Here is an 18,676-nt window from a genome sequence, read left to right as displayed (position 1 = left end):
GGCTGGAACTAACATGGATACATTCCTGTAGAAGCTGTGGGATATAACAATAGAGTGAATGATGGAATTTGCTGCAAACTAGCTTCTAACAAAAGACTGTCTATTCTGGTAGTAAGCTTGTAGGTATTTTGATTTTAAATATTTACCTGCGACATCTCACAAAGAAGCCCTGGAGGAGCAATCAAAACCCAAGGTGTTAACATCTCGGTATTTTGAACACATATCCTCAGGTTAATGCAAGGTAAGGTCGTAGACGCTGAGTCAGAATCGGATACCTACTGTTATTACGGGCCAGGTAAGGTGATGATTAAAGGTAAACAGGTTGTCTGGGAGATGTTCAGGTACACCTGGCCTACAATGCATGCAGCAGCTTAGTATGAACAACGTGGGTGTCGGAGGAAGAGTGGTTGAGGGGGGCAGGGATTGCAAGGGGAGGGTTAACTGTTCATCTCCCAGGTCCATATAGCTGTATTGTTGTGCTAACCTCTGGTCAAATGTAAACTTTTTCACACAAGCCCTGGAAGAATAGTCTTTCATTTCCACCCCAAGAACTACCCCGACACAACACACTGTCTGCTTGAACAATAACTAATCATCATGTCTGCCTGCAGAGAAGAAACAATCTATTCCCTTGCACAACTTGATTCTTCAAGCTGCTGGCTAAATGTCTGGCAATTTTCTTGGTAAGTGAGAATAGCTTATCCAACATTACACATCATTGGGTTAGCGTAGACAGGTGATTGATGTGGACAGGATTATCATCGAGCAGGTGATTAGTAGAGACACGAAGATGCTGCAAAAGGAGAGGAGGAACACAATCATTCTCTCACTGTGTGTAAGGACAAGGTCTGAGTAACTGTAAATAAAATACAATGTTTGGAGCCATGGCATCTGCAAGGTTCAGTAGCCACCAAGCTACAGGACAGATCATTATTTGGACCTTGTGGCGTTCTCAACTGAAAGAAAGAATGGAGAAAGAAAGAAGAAAGAAAGATGACTGTTTCTGGAAACTTTGCGGGGCAGATGACTATAATATTTCCATGCTAGTCTCCTTCTGAAGTTTTATGTTAGTCTTCATGGTAGTTTCCATGTCTGGACCTATATCTAAGTTTCCAGGTAGTTTCCACCTCAGTTTCCACGTCGGAATTTCTGTCTCACTTGGTTTACCTGTCAACTGTCAGTGTCAGCTTCCATCTCAAATTTCCACGTCACTGTATCCACGTCACTTCCGTGTCATTTCGCCCTCCCCCCGTCATCCTACTACCCAATGTCAAGCCCACCTGCTCAGTTTGTTCACAAATTTTTTTGATCGGAATCTCGATTCCAGTGTCTTGCTCCGTGAAAGCATAATCCCTGGCTCAGGGGCTGCCACAGGTTATCTCCCCTATTCCCTACCTCCAAAAATTAAATAAATAAACAAATTCTGGCACCTTCCTTCTCAAAATTATCCACGGTTCTCCCGGTTATAATGTGCGGGAAAAGTTTCATCAAAGTTAGGCGGGGACTGACGGCATCTCATTACACATCCATAAAGAACAGGAGGAGGAGGAGGAGGAGAAAGAGAAGGGGAAAAAAGTAAAAACTAACATCTCCGCAATCTTCAGAAGGAGACTTATTAATATCCAGTGTTGGTTGTTTAGATGGCTGAGTGCTATTTGCGATCCCATATCCCTTTCTCTCTCATCATTATCACCAAGAGATTCCAGGAGTAAAAAGAATGCGTTACCACCAAGACTAACGCGACTTCCAGGCCATGCTCCAGACAATGACCCCCCCCCCTAACCCCGACCACCACCACTACCACCATCATCGTCTTCTTTTCTTTGCCTCCAGGTTACTCAAGTGACGACAAGGACCACGGCGTTCTCTCCATCTCACATTAATCCTCCATTCCTTTGTATTCTGGGCGCACGAGGTGGCGGAACAGGGGATCAGTATGAGAGTCGGATGAGTAACACTTTATGGGAGAGCGAAGCACTGTGGGTAATACTTTCCCCTTGGAGGAAATGGCTGCCTTCTTAATCATACAGTTGTCAGCAGCACGCTTGCTGCCAGGCTCTCAGGCTAAGAAAAACAAAAGAAGGCGTAACAATAACCAGGCCCAGACACCTCGGGGGACCTTTTTTTTTTGGACTTTCATGTAAGCAGAACAATACTTATAAACATCTAGCCAGCCACCGACTCTTGACACAATTTGTGTGTGCGGGAGAGAGAGAAAGAGAGAAGGAGAGAGAAAGGCAGAGATCTTAGAAAGTTAAGACCTTTTAAAGGTCCATTCAACCCATTTTTGTGACTAAACTATAACCAATGAGAGTTGTATTTAAAAGGTTGCTCTGACTCCTTAATATAACATTTAAACGTATATTAACTTTTTAAAGGATCTTTTAATATCTGAATTTAAAAATAATAAATATAAAACACTAATAATTCTTTATATGCATTCATAGTAGAGAACAAAGGTGTTTACTGATTAGCTGTTTAAACATTAGTTCTGATTTTATTGTTTTAAATAACATTTAACTTAATCACATTTTTATTTCCATGTGAGTTCGTGTGTCTGCGAGCTTTGGGTTTGTCTGTAAGATTCTCTACTTTCTGGTGCCTAGTGTGAATAAACAATAAATACTCTATGATCTCTCCTTAATATACAGGTAATCAGTCATCACATCTTAATGTAAACACACTGCTACAGTTCCACTAAACAGTCATGACAGTTGCAAGGTACAGTATAGACAAGTCAAGTTGACCAACAGAACGCTAGTTGGTTATTACAGATATTGGTGTGTTGGGACACGAGAGTAAGGAAACAGATTCTCATTTTTGATAAAATAATCCCCTAAACTTTCAGGTCTCTGGGCAGTTATCTATAAGCTGATTTATGCCGCCTTTGAATGTCAAGAACAAAAGGCTCTGCGATGATTTCATTAAACCAAAATATGCCGAGTCATGTCAGAAATTTAAAAAGAATATCGATGTTAAGATCTCAATTGGATAAGAAAAAAAATACTGCAACGCTCCTTTAACATCAAACATACGGAACTAACAGATAATCTGACAGTTCATCTGACATCGCAAAAAATAAATAAATAAAAATAAATAAATAAAATAAATCTCCCCAAACCTCCCATCTTCTTAAGGAACAATTTCAAACCAAATAACTCTCTCAGGATTTCACTGGATAATTTGACTTCTGAAAAGAAAACCAACTTCAGACATTTTAGGAAATTAAAAGCAGTTATCGCCTCCGGACCCCGACTAAAAACTTACATCGTTCACCAATTTTTCCAGCAGTTTCTATTTTTATCCCCTACTTTTGCATGCAGGTAGGTTGTTTGACCTGTAAAAAAATGATGTTGTTGTAATTTCGGCGTTAAATTTTCATGCATGGGTTCTTTCTTTTTTTGTGTTGCAGGTAACTGAAGAAGTCAGGCGAGGGGTGTAATCTTCTCGGAGTATTTCGACAGGCGATGGCAAGGAAAGACACGCAGTCCTTTGTCAGTAAACGTGAAACCTGAACCGCTTCCTCCAAGCTTTCTTCCGGATGTTCTGCCAGTAATTACGGAGAAGAGACTGACCAGGCTGTTTGGACAGGGGGAGGACAACTCTAGCAATATCCGGCAGGCGGTCGGGGCTGCAAGAACAGAAGGCGGAAGACGTGGTCGTAACTGTGAATGTTCTAGATTGTCCCATGCAGAACAGAATGTTTAAACCATCCTACAGAGACTATCATGTGTTTTGTATTGTCTTCAGAACAGTTTGTGTTGTAGATGTGGCAGCTGTTCGTCTTTTTTGTTCTTTACTTCCTTTCTTTCATCCTCTTTTTCATTGTTCTTACTTCATACATTTCTTTTGTCGCTTCATTTATTTTGTTTCCGTTTATCTATTTTTGCTATTTTATTTTCTTTTGCTTCCCTTCTTGAGTTCTTTCTTTCTTCCTTCCATTAACGAAAACAACTGTTTGGAATCAAAACAACTTTAAACAATAAAAAAATAAGCTTCGATGTTAGAATGAAAAGACAGTCAAGCAACATGTAATACTTGTAACGAAAAATCGTCTGCTTGCAGGAAAAAAAGAGAATCAACCCCAGAAAAATATTTTGTCGTCTAAGGAGGGTCACATGGTCGTTAACATCACTCTCCTCCTCCGCAGCTTCACCTTCCTGTCTTGCAAGCAAAGAAGCCGCCGGCGCAGGATCCACGATCTTCAGGTGAGAAAAAACTACAACGTGACTGATGCTGCAAAACATGTTTTGGTCTCACTCTGCCTCTCACACCGGCAAACAGAACTTTTCTTACAAAACAATTTGCTTGTTGCCTGCAATCAATGCTTGTCGACAGTTGCTGCTGCCGACAAAACTGTCGCTCGATCGACGTTCCAGATTCCTTGCCAAAGATTCTCTTTTTTTTCCTCCCTTTGACAGAACTAATTTGTGTGTGCCAGGCCGGGTGAGGAAAAATGTTTTAATAAGCGCCTTGTCATGATTAAATTAATCATGCCGGTAAGTCGCCTTCCTCCCTCCATCCTCCTGACATGATGATGTGAGCTTAGCCATGCAAAGTGAAGGTGTGTACACCGGAAGTCCTGCTGTAAGATCGTTATCTGAACTCAAACCCTTGTAAACACACCTGTATGCACCTGCACATGCAGGTACCACGTAGGCACGCACACAAACACACCCACACAGGCATGGCCCTATGCACAGTCATGTAGCAGACTCCGGGGGTGAAAAAGGCGAAACCCTGGCGCTCGGCTCTACTATATGACCGTTGTTTTCAGGTGCGTTGAGATCAATGGTGGATTACCTGGTGTTTGTGTAGCACCCGCTCGCATGTTCCAGACAAAATTTCACCTCTTCCTGTTGCGTAATAGAGAAACGGTGTTGACGAGGCCTCGACAAACAATGAATCGAACAAGCGAGGAGTCATCGCTCCGGTCTGACGAGTCCTCGATAAAGTTCTGGCACATTCTAAACAAATCTCTGTTTGTCTTCCTCGACTGCGCACGTATTTTGGTAACTGCAATAAACCGTTATGAGCATACACGGTGGAAACAGAAGGGTTACCATAACATTTTCTGAAAAGATATTGTTTCCTGATGTCCAATTTCTTGTCCAATATCTTGCGAGGCTGAAACTGTCATGAACTCTACCAACGCATCCATACTTCTACTGTGCACCTGCTCTACGACTTATTCTGAATCTCATAATTTAAATTGCAATCTCGGTGTGTGAAAATTGGAGGAAAGAGATTCTGGAAGTCAATCAACATTTTTATAAAAATTAATTCAGGTAAAAGGGGGACAACTGGATCAGGATGACGACCTGCAGAAGGTAGAAAAACATTCCACTATCCTTTACCTTTCGTGATTAATATAAAAAAAAGACAAACAGCATTTTCGAATCACCGGAGACCTTGAAAGGTTCGAACCAAGGAACTTTGTGTGTTGGTTAGTCAGTCCCAATGAACAATAGACTACGGAGCCTTCTCCCCAACAATCTTGAGGACACCAGCATCGACATCGACTGAACAGTAAGACACGCACACGAACAACAATCTTAAATTCAACTTATTCAGCCCACGACGACCTTAATGTCAACTTCAATGTTTGTTTGCTTTCTCTGTATATATATATGTGTGTGTGTGTGTCCGCGCGCACGTGCACCCTTGTAGCTTCTTCCTTCTCGCAAAGACAGAGAGTATAAAACAGACATCACCAACCCTACCTGTCATCATAGCTGTCTGCTGGAAATTCATTTTCCTAATTCTAATCTTACCCACCCACCCACCAACCCATCCCCTCTCCACCTTTCACAAGAATTAGTTTCTCTTGGCTTCAGTTTCTGGCAAGACAGATGGCGCGGTCAGAGCAGGAAGGAGGAGCCAGCCACATCTGACGCCATCTTGCTCCTTCTGAAAGGTCTTGCACAAGGAAGATGAATATGTTGTGGCCTGTCTGCTTCATTCTTGAGAGCGGGAGGAGATGATGGCGAGTAAAAGCTTGGTGGTGGATGTGTGGTGGGTGGGTAGCGATGGTGTAGATGGGAAGGGGGATGGAAAAGTGATTTACGAATGGCCGACGTTTACACGCATCCATATTACCACTTTCCCGTTGAGTGTACATTTGTTGAGATGATGTCAGCTTGAAGATAAATGCAAAGGAAATAGAAAAAGTATGTCGGAATAGTTTTAGCAGATAAGGAGAGTGTAGTAGTTTAGAGGTAAGTGTGTGTGGGGATTAGAGGAGAAAGAGAGGAAAAATGTGTACCCTTATGACAATTCAGTTGTCTAGACAAATGCCGATATACCCGGAATAACTCCCGTATAACAATTAAAGAAAAATATGTATACAATGCAATCACAACCAGAAGAGATAAATACCCGAGAACTCAGACATAGATAATTAAAAGAATAGTCCTACCTGGACAGACATAAATGAAGGAATGTCATAGAACAAGAGGGCAAAATAAAATAAAATAAAATAAAATAAAATAAAATGAAAAATCTTCCGTGAATGTAGAAAACGAGAGGTACACGAGAGGAATGTTTGCTATACAAATAAATGAAAAATAGAACTACAGGGATGAATACCTGTGTTCCAGGGGGGAGGCAGTCGTGCAGCAGTCAGTAGAAGTCTATCCAAGCTCGGGTGGACATACAACACATGTACTCAGCCTCACATCTACCCTGACGGATCACAAAAACGATAACAACAGCTGTAGCTCAACGGTCTTTGCTCCGATCGCCAACCTCCTGTCATATCTCAACGCCCACAGTGCATCAAGAACGGTCACTCTCAATCTATGACGTCATTCCGACACGATTCTCGTTCCTGTTTGGCATTTATAGCCACGCTGAACAGCTCAGGCCTGTCAGACATTTTCTTCAGACAAGGTCTTGATAACTGCTTCGAATTGGGTCATACAGCGAGTACGGGTGCAAACAATAACTGTATCTGAAATACCAAACATAATCCGGGGTCAAAGGTTATCTTTTTTGTCACCCACCTGTCAAATGCTTGTGTCGCTGGTTGTCTGCCTTCGCAGGTTGCTGCTGACACTTCTTTGTCCGTCCTGAACCTGTATGAAGAAAAAAAGGAATTGGTTAAAATGCTTTATGGATTTTCGTTGTTGTTGTTGTGTTGTGTTTTGTTTGTTGTTTTTTTTTTGTTGTTGTTGTTGTTGTTGCAGCTTGTATCGGGTCGTATCGAAACTGGCGTCAGGACTGAGTTAAAGGGAAGTTAAGTGCTGTCAGTTGTAAAGTCCAGACCGTTTTCACCCAGAAACCTGCCGCCTGTGGGTAGCACCACCAGGAGTGAAAACTCGGGTTCCAAACTTTCATTTCGATGTTATCTCGTCGGAAAATAGACCTGGCTCTGTACCAACAACTGTCAGCATCGTGCCGAGGGTATTTTTTATACTCATGCGAGGGTTCCAAGCGTCTGGATGCTTGACTAGAATAAGTTGCTGATAGGACTACGATTGTGTGGCGCGGGGGCAAATTATCTCGTTAAATGAGGGAAGAAACCCTGAGATTATAGAATGGTCAGAAGAAGAACTTAAACAACTGTTACCTGCTGTTTCAACTCCTCCATTATTTTCAGTATCATCCAATCTCTTTTGTACATTTCCTGCCCTCGGTGCACAAGTTCCTGATTTTATCTGAGTTTTCTGCTCATTTCGCTCACTCTAGGCCCTGTGGTTAAAATCTGGAGATGGCTTTTGCTTGCTATGGGGCATGCATTAATGGAATAGGTGGAGGAGAGGAAGGTGGGTGGGTATTCACGTGATCTCCCAGCGTCCTTTGAGAGTATGACGTCACTAGGGTATCGTCAACGCTGAGCACGAACAGGACTGGGGTATATGGAAGTCCCTTCCAGCCTCCTCTTCCCACTCCCCCTCAGCAGACGACATTCTGCTTTCCTCCCCCAAGTCATCTAAGTCAAAGTTTTCGTTAATGCGATTCGCCGCAGCTAACTCGGTTTGGCAAACTTTCCGCCAAGTTTCCTGTTCTTTGATAAGGTTTCACAAAATTTTCAGCTGACTCGGTTTGTCATCAGCTAGGACGGTTTGTCAAACCGTATACGAAACTTTGGTTTGTGAGAGTTTTTACTAATCCAGTCTATCTTTTCCTCTAACTTTATTTGTGGAAGTTTAAACTAACCGGAATTCTTATCTCTTCCACTAAGGTTGGTATGAATGTATGGATGGATGAATGGATGGATGAATGGATTCTTTCTCTGTTTGTGGCATCTGCTTAAGGGACTGGATGCTTTGTCGTGATATACCCTTAGTTGCTGGCTCTTCATAGGATGTATGCATGCTTGTTCGAAGAAAAATAGTGGAAAAGAGAAATAGTGGAACTCGAATAAAGTGCAAAAATACCATCGGAATCAACAACTCATTAAAAAAAAACAACAAGGAAGCCAATGTCAAAAATCTGAAGGGTCTCCATCTTCTATTGAACTTTACTCACAAACCGGAAAAAATTATTGCGCAACAATCAAACTGAACAACTACATATGCTCCTCAGCTAGCGACTATGAAGACTTTGCTCACAGAACCACTTGACATCCATATCGCAAAGATCGCATTCACGATTGCAGGTAATCGTGACAGGTATTCAATCTTTCAGAATATTCACTACAATTATCAGCGAGTGAGACTGAAAAAGGAGGGAGGTGTGTGTGTGTCGGGGGGGGGGAGGGGAAGAAGATGAAAGCCATGTCTATCCCGTTTACAGCAACCCAAATGTGTCAAAACAACTAAAAGCAGACTGGACATTTCGCCCACCACAACCAGAAGATAGCAGGCAACGTAATCCTCCATACGGCATCAAGGGGCAAGTAACTGGTAAGGAAAATGACAATAATGGCGGGGTGAAGGCAGGAACAGGACGAGGGCAAGAGCGGAGCGAGTTTTGCTGTCGCTGGAAATTGCCTGTAATGGAAGACGTGTCACTGCAGCCGCAGCCGCCGTAAACAGTGTGTGGAGCGCCGCAGTGCATTATGGAACACATATTTACCGCAAGCCACGGGCCTGGTCCTACACCACACCTTCTGATTCTCCGGGGATTTGCCGGGGCAGTTCTGTGACACTAAGTATTTACGCCCCTCCGATATAAAGGACGGAAAGAAAATAACGAAATAAATAATCGAAAACTTTTTTTTCCCTCCAAGATGGTTGGGTGTGTGTTCCAGCTATCATGTTAGAGGGGTCTTGAGGATGATTTTATCGAGAAGAATAAAAATTGGAGTAGATTTAGTGTGTCACACTTTTAAATCACTCAAAGACAATTATTCTAGATAAGGGTTAAAAAAATACCCTGACTTCAAACAATGAATATATAACCCTGCAAATATACAGAAAGGACATATATCCTTTACTATCTACAAAGGAGCATACTTCAGCCGTATAACATTGAAATATTTTTAATTTCTTCTTCTTCTTCAGTGTCATTATAGTCGTCGTCGTCGTCGTCGTTGTCGTCACCCTTACCGAAGCTCTAGTTGATGAAGGAGTAGCTAGATGATCTCAGCACCGAATGCCGCCATTTTCCTCGTTTCTGTGAGATCTGGGGAACCACCCGCGGTTATTCATTCTATACCGCTGTCTCCTTCATTGCCTCTGTTATTTCTTGTTCTGGTACATTCCCTGCAGTATTATATTGAAATATTTGCAAATCCCGTAGCTGCAAGGGACAATCTTATCTTTTTTGGTTTTATTTTGTCTTTGGCATTGAGGCCAGGTCCTGGCCTATCTTTGTCCACCATTATCCTAACTTTACTTTTGATGTAATTCATAAATCAACATCTTCAGACTGAAAAAAACAACAAAAAACAAAAGATATTAACGACCACAAATATGACATGAATACAGTTGTGACTCAAGCCAGGGCGAGCAAATGCACCTTTCAGAAAACTGAGTACCCGGATGTAATTCTTTCTTTAGTAACTTTAAGCCGATTTATCCTCATGTCATCCACTTGATAAGACTTTTAAGATTAATTAATTAAATTTGTGGAAAATATTGTGTTGGTACTTGTATTCTCTTAGCACAAAACAAATACAAACAAAAAATCTAGAAGCGATCCTGACTGTTAGGAGAGTGTGAAAGTACAATTGTATTATATGTCACTGCCTGTCGGTCGTTCATCCCATCACATGGCCTTTTAAAAACTTTCTGAGGTCGTCAGGTCAGGTCATTAATGACACTCCAGTCGTTTTCTTTTATATCACGCTTGTGATATTTCATTTCTCTTTGAGGCTTACGTCAGCAATGAAAGAAGAAAGGAAAAGTCAGAGGTAGAAAAGAAATGAGAAGGTTGATGGTGGTGGAGAGATTGGTGAGGGGAGGAGAGAAGTGTGGTCGAGGGAAGAGATGCTACGGTAGTGTCGTCATGCAGATGTTCTTCTATCCTGCAGTGAGCGTGAATCTGATGTTCCAGAACCAACCAACCCAGAACTAACCAACCACACTCGTAACCGTGAAAGGCTCCGCAGTAATTTTGGTTAGGAAGAGAAGGAAAAGGATGAAAGAGACAGAAAAAAGAGGATAAAAGAGAGGTATAAGAAGAAGAAAACAAAGACAAGAACAAGAAGAAAAAACATTCTTACCAACATAGTCAAACTACGACTAAAGATCAACCGTCGCCATCTTGCTTCTCCTTCGTTTGCTCGTCATGATTTGTAATTCGTCGTACGCATGGGGGAGCAAGTGTGTATATGTACAATAATATATATAAGATGTACAATCAAGGTATGCAAGTCGGTGATTTTATTCTCTATTTCTGCAGCTAATATTGGCCACACACACACACACATTTCAGCAGCTGTGCACAAAGCTGGAGTGTTCCAAACATTAAAAAGCAGGGACTGAAGCAAGAAAACTTGGTAACCGGAAGTGCAGTGAGTTTTCAATCAGGCGAGAAATCAGGCTGCCCGAATAAATGACGAAAACGGGCTAAGGGAAAAAAGTTATATTTTAAAAGATGGAAGACTAATGTCACGGGAGATAAACGAGAAAGCTACACGGGAAGGAGGAAAGAGGGGGAAAAGGGAAGCAACTCTCGGTAAAGGGAGACAAGTTGTAATTAGTTGATTAGTTGCTATGTTCCAGTGGTGGTATTTTCTGCTTTCTTACCTATTGACGTCATAGGCGTCCTGCGTTGTTTGTCAGGTGTGTTTGTCTCAAGTATAGATTGCTTCCCTTCTCTCTTGTCCTCTCTCTCTCCCTCACGCGCGATCGCTGTTTACTTTACGCGTGGATGTATTTATTAAGGGTAGATATTCTAAACGAACACTTTAAAGTGGGACACATGAAAAAAATGAGCAATGTGAAGAGAAGATTGTATGGAACCCTTTTATAAACATAATATGTGCACAGATATAAGCTTGCCCACCATTGCTTGAGATGGACCTGAGTTGCGCATCTGGTCCTGACCTCTCAACAACCACCGATACCAGTCAAGAGATGAATGAATGAAGAAATAACCGATCCACTTAGAAAGAGGACATAACACTCCTTCTTCCTGCTTTCTCTTACTCTCTATCCTTCATTGTTTCCACCAGCCGTCCTGCAAGACATTAATACCCGAGGAAAAGACATACCTTGCTACTTAGTGTTTCACCTGCCCCACATCTGACACCGCCACTTCTTTATAGCCCCCGTCAGCCGCACTCTGACAATTTGCAGCCATCATGGTGTAATTTTAATCCGACTGTCAGCAGGGACTGCTGCGCCGCTTGTTCCCTGAGAGTCCCTTAAACCCTGACTACCATGGTTATCGCCCTGTCAACGCCCTCAGGCCGGTTTACTAGAGTAGTCGGTCTTGTCACCGCAATATGTCGGCTGTCGCTCTCGCGTTTTGCTTGTTCCTATCTCGCTGTGTCTCGTTTTGTTTGTCCTTTTTCTCATTTTGTGTCGTTTTATCCCGTTTTGTTCCTTTTTTTTCAAATGTTATCTTGATTTTACTTCATTTGTACAAGATGAGTCAGTAAGAGGGATGATGACATACAAAGCACACACACACATACACACAAATACAAGATACGAATGGGGGAAAGAGAAGAGATAAGGGTAGAGAGAAAGAGAGACAAAATGTAAGAAATAAAGAAAAAAAAGAAAGAAATGTAATGGGAGGCTTTTTTTTATTTTAAGGCAAGTCACAACAAGTCACAACAACTAGGAGCAGCCAACCTTCTGTCGTAGCTGTACATCAAAAGTTTCTCTTTTATGGCTCCAAAGTTTATGGCAAGTAAGACAAAGAACATGGCATCTTCAAACCGTCCAAGTTTCATGTCTGACTTCCTTCATGACAAAATGGAAATCGACAGAGAGAGAGAGAGAAAGAGCTGTGGTAAGGACTGACAGACTAAACGATAAAATAAATAAAATCCAATACTTTTTTCCCTCTTAGTTTGGTTGGTGACTTCTTGCTCTTCGTTAAATTTTGTAATTTTGTAAGTACTTTACTTTTTTATTTGAGCGAGAGAAAAATCAGCTCCACACAAATTTTTCTCCAGATGTAAAGATGACTAAGTCATCGTGGCTTCCATCGCTCTTTCATGTAATTTTACAGTGTCATCAATCTTCTCCCGAAGTTTACTGTGACAGCTACACTCACTCTCTGTGTTTTGCAATAAGGACATGAGTATCTATCAATGACAGGGCCAACAAATAAACAGTCCTTGCATATGTGTGCACAATTATGTAGTGTGAGTGCCTGTATGAGGGAGCTTCAGACATCCGTAAATCATTCTTTGACGATGTTTGTGTGTGTGTGTGTGTGTGTGTGTTGATATCATACACATACCGGTTTCCATTAAAGCTACCCTCATCATGGGAAGTTTATTTTTTTAATGAAAATGTCATTTTTATATCGCTGTGAGCATTGCATTACTTCTTTTCACTATTATTTTCATTTATCTACATCCCGGCTTTCTCGTTCACTGTTTGTTTATATATCTATAGGTTCAAAGGAAGCTAATTAATGCTGGAATCAATACAAGAAAATTTTGTTCACTTGTTTCCTATTAAAAAAATGATTTCTTTAATGAAGTCATTTCTAATCTTCCAAGCAGGAGGGGATGTCTCTTTGGTTAATTTGTTAAATTAATATATATGGGCCAATCAAAATGCAGGAATTCTGCTTGTCCGAGATCGACGTTAATTTTCACCTTTGGGAATGGAAAATGACTCAGTTCCGGTTTTGACAAGAAGTGTTTTTACTTATCTACATCTTTATGTTGTATTCCTTCCCCCAATAATACAATTAGCAGTGCAGTTCTTTAGTTAACCGGATTGGCGAATGGTTTGAGTGAAATCGTCCGAACTGGGAGGGGCGGATGTTCGATACCCGTCGGGTGCAGCAAACTTCGATGTTCTGTGAAATGACTGCCAGACTCCGTACTGTGCAGGGGGAAGGTAAGACAGTGAGAGAGAGAAAGGAGATGTGAACCGAGCTGACCCTAAGGAAAGTGGGGTCTCTATCATCTCCCTCACCAGCGACCGAAAGGTTAGTGGACTACCTTTTTCAGAAGACGGATGGACGAGAATTTATGGATGTCCATCGTCTTATTGCCGACCGCGGTGGCAGAAATCCCCGGAATGTGAAGAATGGCGAGATGTCACAAAGGTGGACTAAGGCGGACTATAGGGAGGAGGAGGATGGGGATGGAGGACTGTCCGTTGAGCGCGATGTTGCTTGATGTCGAGTCGTTGCAGCTGACGGTCGAAAAGAGATTCTTGTTGCACACCATCCTCTCCTTACTCTTTCTTTTTCACCTTTTTTTTTTTTATTTCTCAGAAAAAAGGAGAAAATGGAAAAAATATGCTAAGATGTGCGTGCTGCAAATTTTTCCGTTTCGACTTTGAGCCACATTACTATTTTATGCTGGTAGCTTCTTTTGGACACGTTGAGTTTCTTTTTTTTTTTCTCTCCCTCTCTCTCTCTCTTCCACACACGCACACTTCTGTAATGCTGTAAAGTTGAATTATATTCTCTATGTCGAATTCTCACACTCTTACTGGGACATGTACCACGTGCTTAAAGCAATACTTCAATATTTCATGTCAAGCCACTCATTCTTTCTTTTTTTTTTCTTTCTCGCCATTTCTCTATCGTTCAGTGTGTGTGTACTGGGCTCATTCTTCCTTGTTAAATGACAAATTATCTTGAAGTTATGGTTCATGGTTAATGTTTGGTTTTTTTTAAAGCTATAATAATGTGAAACCTAAAGAAAAGAAGAATATTTTGCGAGAAGGAGAACATGACAGATTTATTTATTCTACGTTCCTTAAAATGTCTCACTAAAAGAAAGAAATATGAGTTAAATAAAACTCTTGCTAGAAGGTGAAACCACGAGGTTTCTTTGCCCCAGTTGAGTCAAAATCTTATTACTCTCCTTTACTCTAAATTAAATTAACCAATGTCGCTATTAAAAACAAAAAAAAACAAAAAAAAACTACAACAACAAAACAACAAACAAACAAAGCAAGGGAGAATTCTTCATTGGGACCTAAATCAAATAAGTCTCCCTGTACAAATAAATTTCGAGAATTCTTTAGAATGAGTTGAATCACATAGTCTCACTAAAAGGAGAAATGGAGAGATTTATTTAGTCTGTCGAATAAAATCATCTCGATGGACGGAGAGACAGTCCGACAGACGTCTTTAAGTTGAATGAAACAGTCTCGGTAGAAAGAATATTTCTTTATTCCAGGAATCAAACCCAGACGGGTGTGCACCGTTTGCCCTGATGGAGTCAATGACAGTGTTCTCCAACTCCCGCCGCTGTGTAATCCGACGATGACTGCGACGATAAACCCGTCATCGGACCGTCGGCGAGAGGTCGTACACTCCTCAGACATCATCACGGACTGCCTTATCAGTGGACCAACCATCTGGACACGGCCAGGCCGCCAAACGCTACCGACAACCCTGCAGAGAAATTCCCGGTAACCGAGTCATGTCCCCTGACAAAGTGGCCACTTGACGTCACTGATAGTGCAACGACGACCGCCAGAGGGCGCATCCATCTCCTCGATTAGCTATGTCAAGCTGTCATGTGACGCTTAGCGCGGATCAAGTCTACATGTCGTCGTTCATTGCTCGGATTGTTTCTGATCCTCTCTTTGTCCTTCTCTCTCTCTGTCTACTCCATTTGGATGTCATTCCTTGAGGCTTTAGTGGACTGGCCAAGCACTGCAGCTGACAGACCAATATTGGCGATGGCTTGGAGGGCCAGGGTCAGATATCGTATGACATTTTGTGCTTGAACGCTGACAAGAATTTCGACGATGAGGAAGCGAGCATTCTAAAGAGAGAGATTCTTTGTTGGTGTTTGGTCAGACCAGACCATTATCAAGCTGGGTTTGGGGAATAACAACAACACGGTAAGAGATCACACTAAAAGTAGTAGACCATCTGGTTTTAGATAAGCTATATAATAGTTAAAAGCGAATTAATGTTCAATTGGACCTTTTAATGTCTAAAAAGGCTGAGAGAGAGAGAGAGAATGAAACCAACAGAAACCAAATATGTCAAAAACAAACTCCAAGAGTAAGATAGTAATTTGGCCTTAGGTCGAAACTGAAAACTTGCATCAAGCATGTTTTACTATACTATTTTATACTCTTCCAGAAAGAAAGAAAAAGATGAAACACGTATGGAAAAATTACACATTATCCCTGCCGTCTTAAAAAAAAATGTCCGTGTATAATAAACAAAGGTGAAAATTTGAAGAAAATTTAAAGAAAAACTTGTTTAATTCGTCAAGATAATTTAATATATATATAATTTATTCAAATTCAAATAATTTAGTTGACTTCATTTAAAGACAAAAGTGAATAGAAACTGATAGTTTAACATAAAAATTATCTCGAAAAATCCAGAAATTAAAAAAAAATCACGCTGTATTGTAAAATGCTGACTGTTACCTGGGCGACAGTTTGGATGATAAAAGTCCACCACACAAGTTAGCGAAGGAGCAGCCAATCACTCACGGGACTGTAGCACTAATTGAATCAAAATGGAGCTTTAAAAAACCCGACTACAGCGCCCTCTTAAGTTAGAAACACAGCTCACGAGAAACAGCGACGACAACTACATCAAAAAGCTTGGAGCAAGCCTAACTGCTAAATGAGTCCTGAGGTGGATTGACAGGAAACTCGCTGACAGGCAACCTAAACGGTCTTTGACAAAGACAGATGCTTCGTCGTCGTCCGCACCATCGACTTCTTGATGGCCAACCCAAACCTTCCTTTGAGCTACCTGCTTGCTTTTTCACCTGCCGCACGCAGCAGGCGGCCTGCAAAAGCTAAACAGACTTTTTGACGGACGGACGGACGACAAAAGCCTGGATTGGTCCTCGAGAATAGCGTTTTCTCGGGTTACTAAAAATAGATTGTGACGTCACGCAGCAGAGCTTCATGGGATTGCTTCCCGGACAAACGCTGCACGTTGTTCTGTTTATTCTACGCTACGGCGACTGACGAAAAGCGACATTTTTGCTATTAATCTCTGAAACAATGCTGAAAACAGGAGGAACCAAACACTGCTGTTGGGGTTTATGTAAATCGGACTCCAGATATCCAGAGCGGTTACCGGAGGGGACGTTTTTTATTCCATTTCCAAAGCCTGGTAAGACCAGTGACAAAATGACCCATGCAGTGGGAAAGACAACAGGGCAAGTTCAAGACTGAGAAAGCAAAGCGCTGGCAGTTTTTATGTGGGCGATCTGATTTCCAAAATGTGGAGAAAATAACCAGGAGCACATATATCTGCTCTCTGCATTTTCTTGGTGGAAAAGGCCCAACATCTGAGAACGACGAACTAATATTTAGCGACGCTTACAGACGAGGAAACAAAAGCGACAGGGACGTAAAATGAAGGCTCCAGCGCAACGTGGCGACCAAACTGCACATTGTCAACGTGAACATAGGAGAAAAAAGCTTCGCAAAGAAAACTCATCATTTCCAGAATCCACAGAACAAAGTGACAACATAACATTTGAAGACACAGGCGAAGCCGAGGCTGAGAGTGCATCTGCTGAATGTAAGTCGGCTAGCCCAAACCACAAAGCTACACAAACATCTTATGATCAGTACATGCTTGGAGCTAAAATCGAAACTATGATCATGAGAAACGCTGCTGCAGTGAAAAATGATCGAAGTGAACCTGAAGTTACCAACAGGATGGACCCAAGCTTTGTTTTGAAAGACAGGAAGAATACAAAGTTTTTAGTTGGACTATTTCCACTTTAGGTGTCGTTTGGTTACTGATACCCCTCCTTTTCAGCTCATACCATTTACCGTTGTCTACCCCTGGATTAACTTTTATACCCAATGTAATACACGCACGAACTTTTTCAATTGCCTCTCGTAAAGTTACATTCTTACTTTGTCCGTGGCATTCGAGCCATCGTTTCAGTTCTGTTAGCCGGTATTCAGAGGGATTGCCGACAAGGAAGGCTCCAGGTACATCTTTCTCCGTTAAAACCACCGCCTCCATTTGCATTTTTCCAATTTGAAACTGTATTTTTTACAGGCTCACGTTTTTGTTTTGGAACAATAAACTGCACAGCAACGCACTCGCTGCAAACGCTAGTGTAGTACATGCGGGGAATATAGTTGTCCGCTTTGCATTCCCAGAAGCCCTTGCGCGGCTAGATCGTGACGTCATCTGTGGAAAGCGCTATTGTTCATCCCTCGATTTGTCTGCGCCTGCCCTGTCCCTGACCTTTACCCTTTCAGCATCCGCTTCCGCTCTTTAGCCGCGGTTCTGCTCCATCGCAGACCCCTGTCTCAATTGTTTGTCCGTTTCCACCAAAACCTAGTCACCTGCGACAGGTCACGCATGGTCGCGCCCCCTACCTTCTGTGACAACGTCACGGTCTGGCAACCCGAGAGACTCATTTCCTTTCTCCCCTCCTCCTCACATCAAATGTCATCTATTTCTTCGTTTACCCGTCCACCAACTCCACTCCACCACACTTCCCTTTTCCCCCCATTCCAGCGAGGACTGGTTGTCCTGGGTTCAGATCTCGTTTCGGGTACTCTGTTCTTTCTCTGCCTATGGCACCTGTTTAAAGGGCCGGCTGCTTTGATGTGACATAATCATAGTTGCTGGCTCGGCGTAAAACATCAGTTCCCCGTTCCCCCTTTTCCGCAATCTTCTCTTTCATCGTCAGCAACATCGTTCGGCGCGCAGCCTTCTCGCGGACAAAGGAGCCAATCTTCCCTTGGTCTGCTTAGGGGTTTCCGGGACCAATCAGATTTACGGGACCAGGCTTTGACTGATGACGTTTATCCACACAGAAAGGTTTTTAGCGCTCTATACCCCGTCTTCCGTCTTGCCCGTGGGTTTTTTTTTTTTTAACTTGGCCGTCCCGATCAGACAATACGTTTACGACAACCCTAGGTTGTCGCCTCCTACCAGGCCCCGCTCGATGGCCCTCCCACCCCTGTCCGGAAGTGGACCGAGGCTGGCGGCGACTTCGAGGCTGGCAGGCCCACTTGCACCACGTGATCAAGAAAGACTAGCCCGACGCCGGTCATTAATCATTCACTGCCTCCCCCCTACCTCGGTGGGAAGGTCACCAAGCTTGCATCACGTGAACGGGCTGTCACGTGACACTCATTTACATGTCATGAGTGTGTGTGGGAGAGAGAGAGGGCGC

The 18,676-nt window shown here is 42.4% G+C and overlaps 1 protein-coding gene across 8 annotated transcripts in view; it reads right to left on the bottom strand.

Annotated features, from left to right (window-relative positions):
- LOC112568014 (roundabout homolog 1-like) overlaps positions 1–18,676 on the bottom strand; it is a 278,799-nt gene that overhangs the window by 182,993 nt on the left and 77,130 nt on the right. For all 8 annotated transcript variants that reach the window (XM_025244995.1, XM_025244993.1, XM_025244994.1 and 5 more), the window contains one exon: positions 7,005–7,076. The gene's annotated coding sequence lies outside the window, so the exon portion shown is untranslated. The remainder of the gene's footprint in view (positions 1–7,004; positions 7,077–18,676) is intronic.

Source organism: Pomacea canaliculata, linkage group LG7, assembly GCF_003073045.1.
Source record: "Pomacea canaliculata isolate SZHN2017 linkage group LG7, ASM307304v1, whole genome shotgun sequence".
Classification (NCBI taxonomy): Eukaryota; Metazoa; Mollusca; class Gastropoda; order Architaenioglossa; family Ampullariidae; genus Pomacea; species Pomacea canaliculata.
The sequence above is the reverse complement of the archived record's forward strand: the minus strand, read 5'-3'. Positions and strand labels throughout refer to the sequence as shown.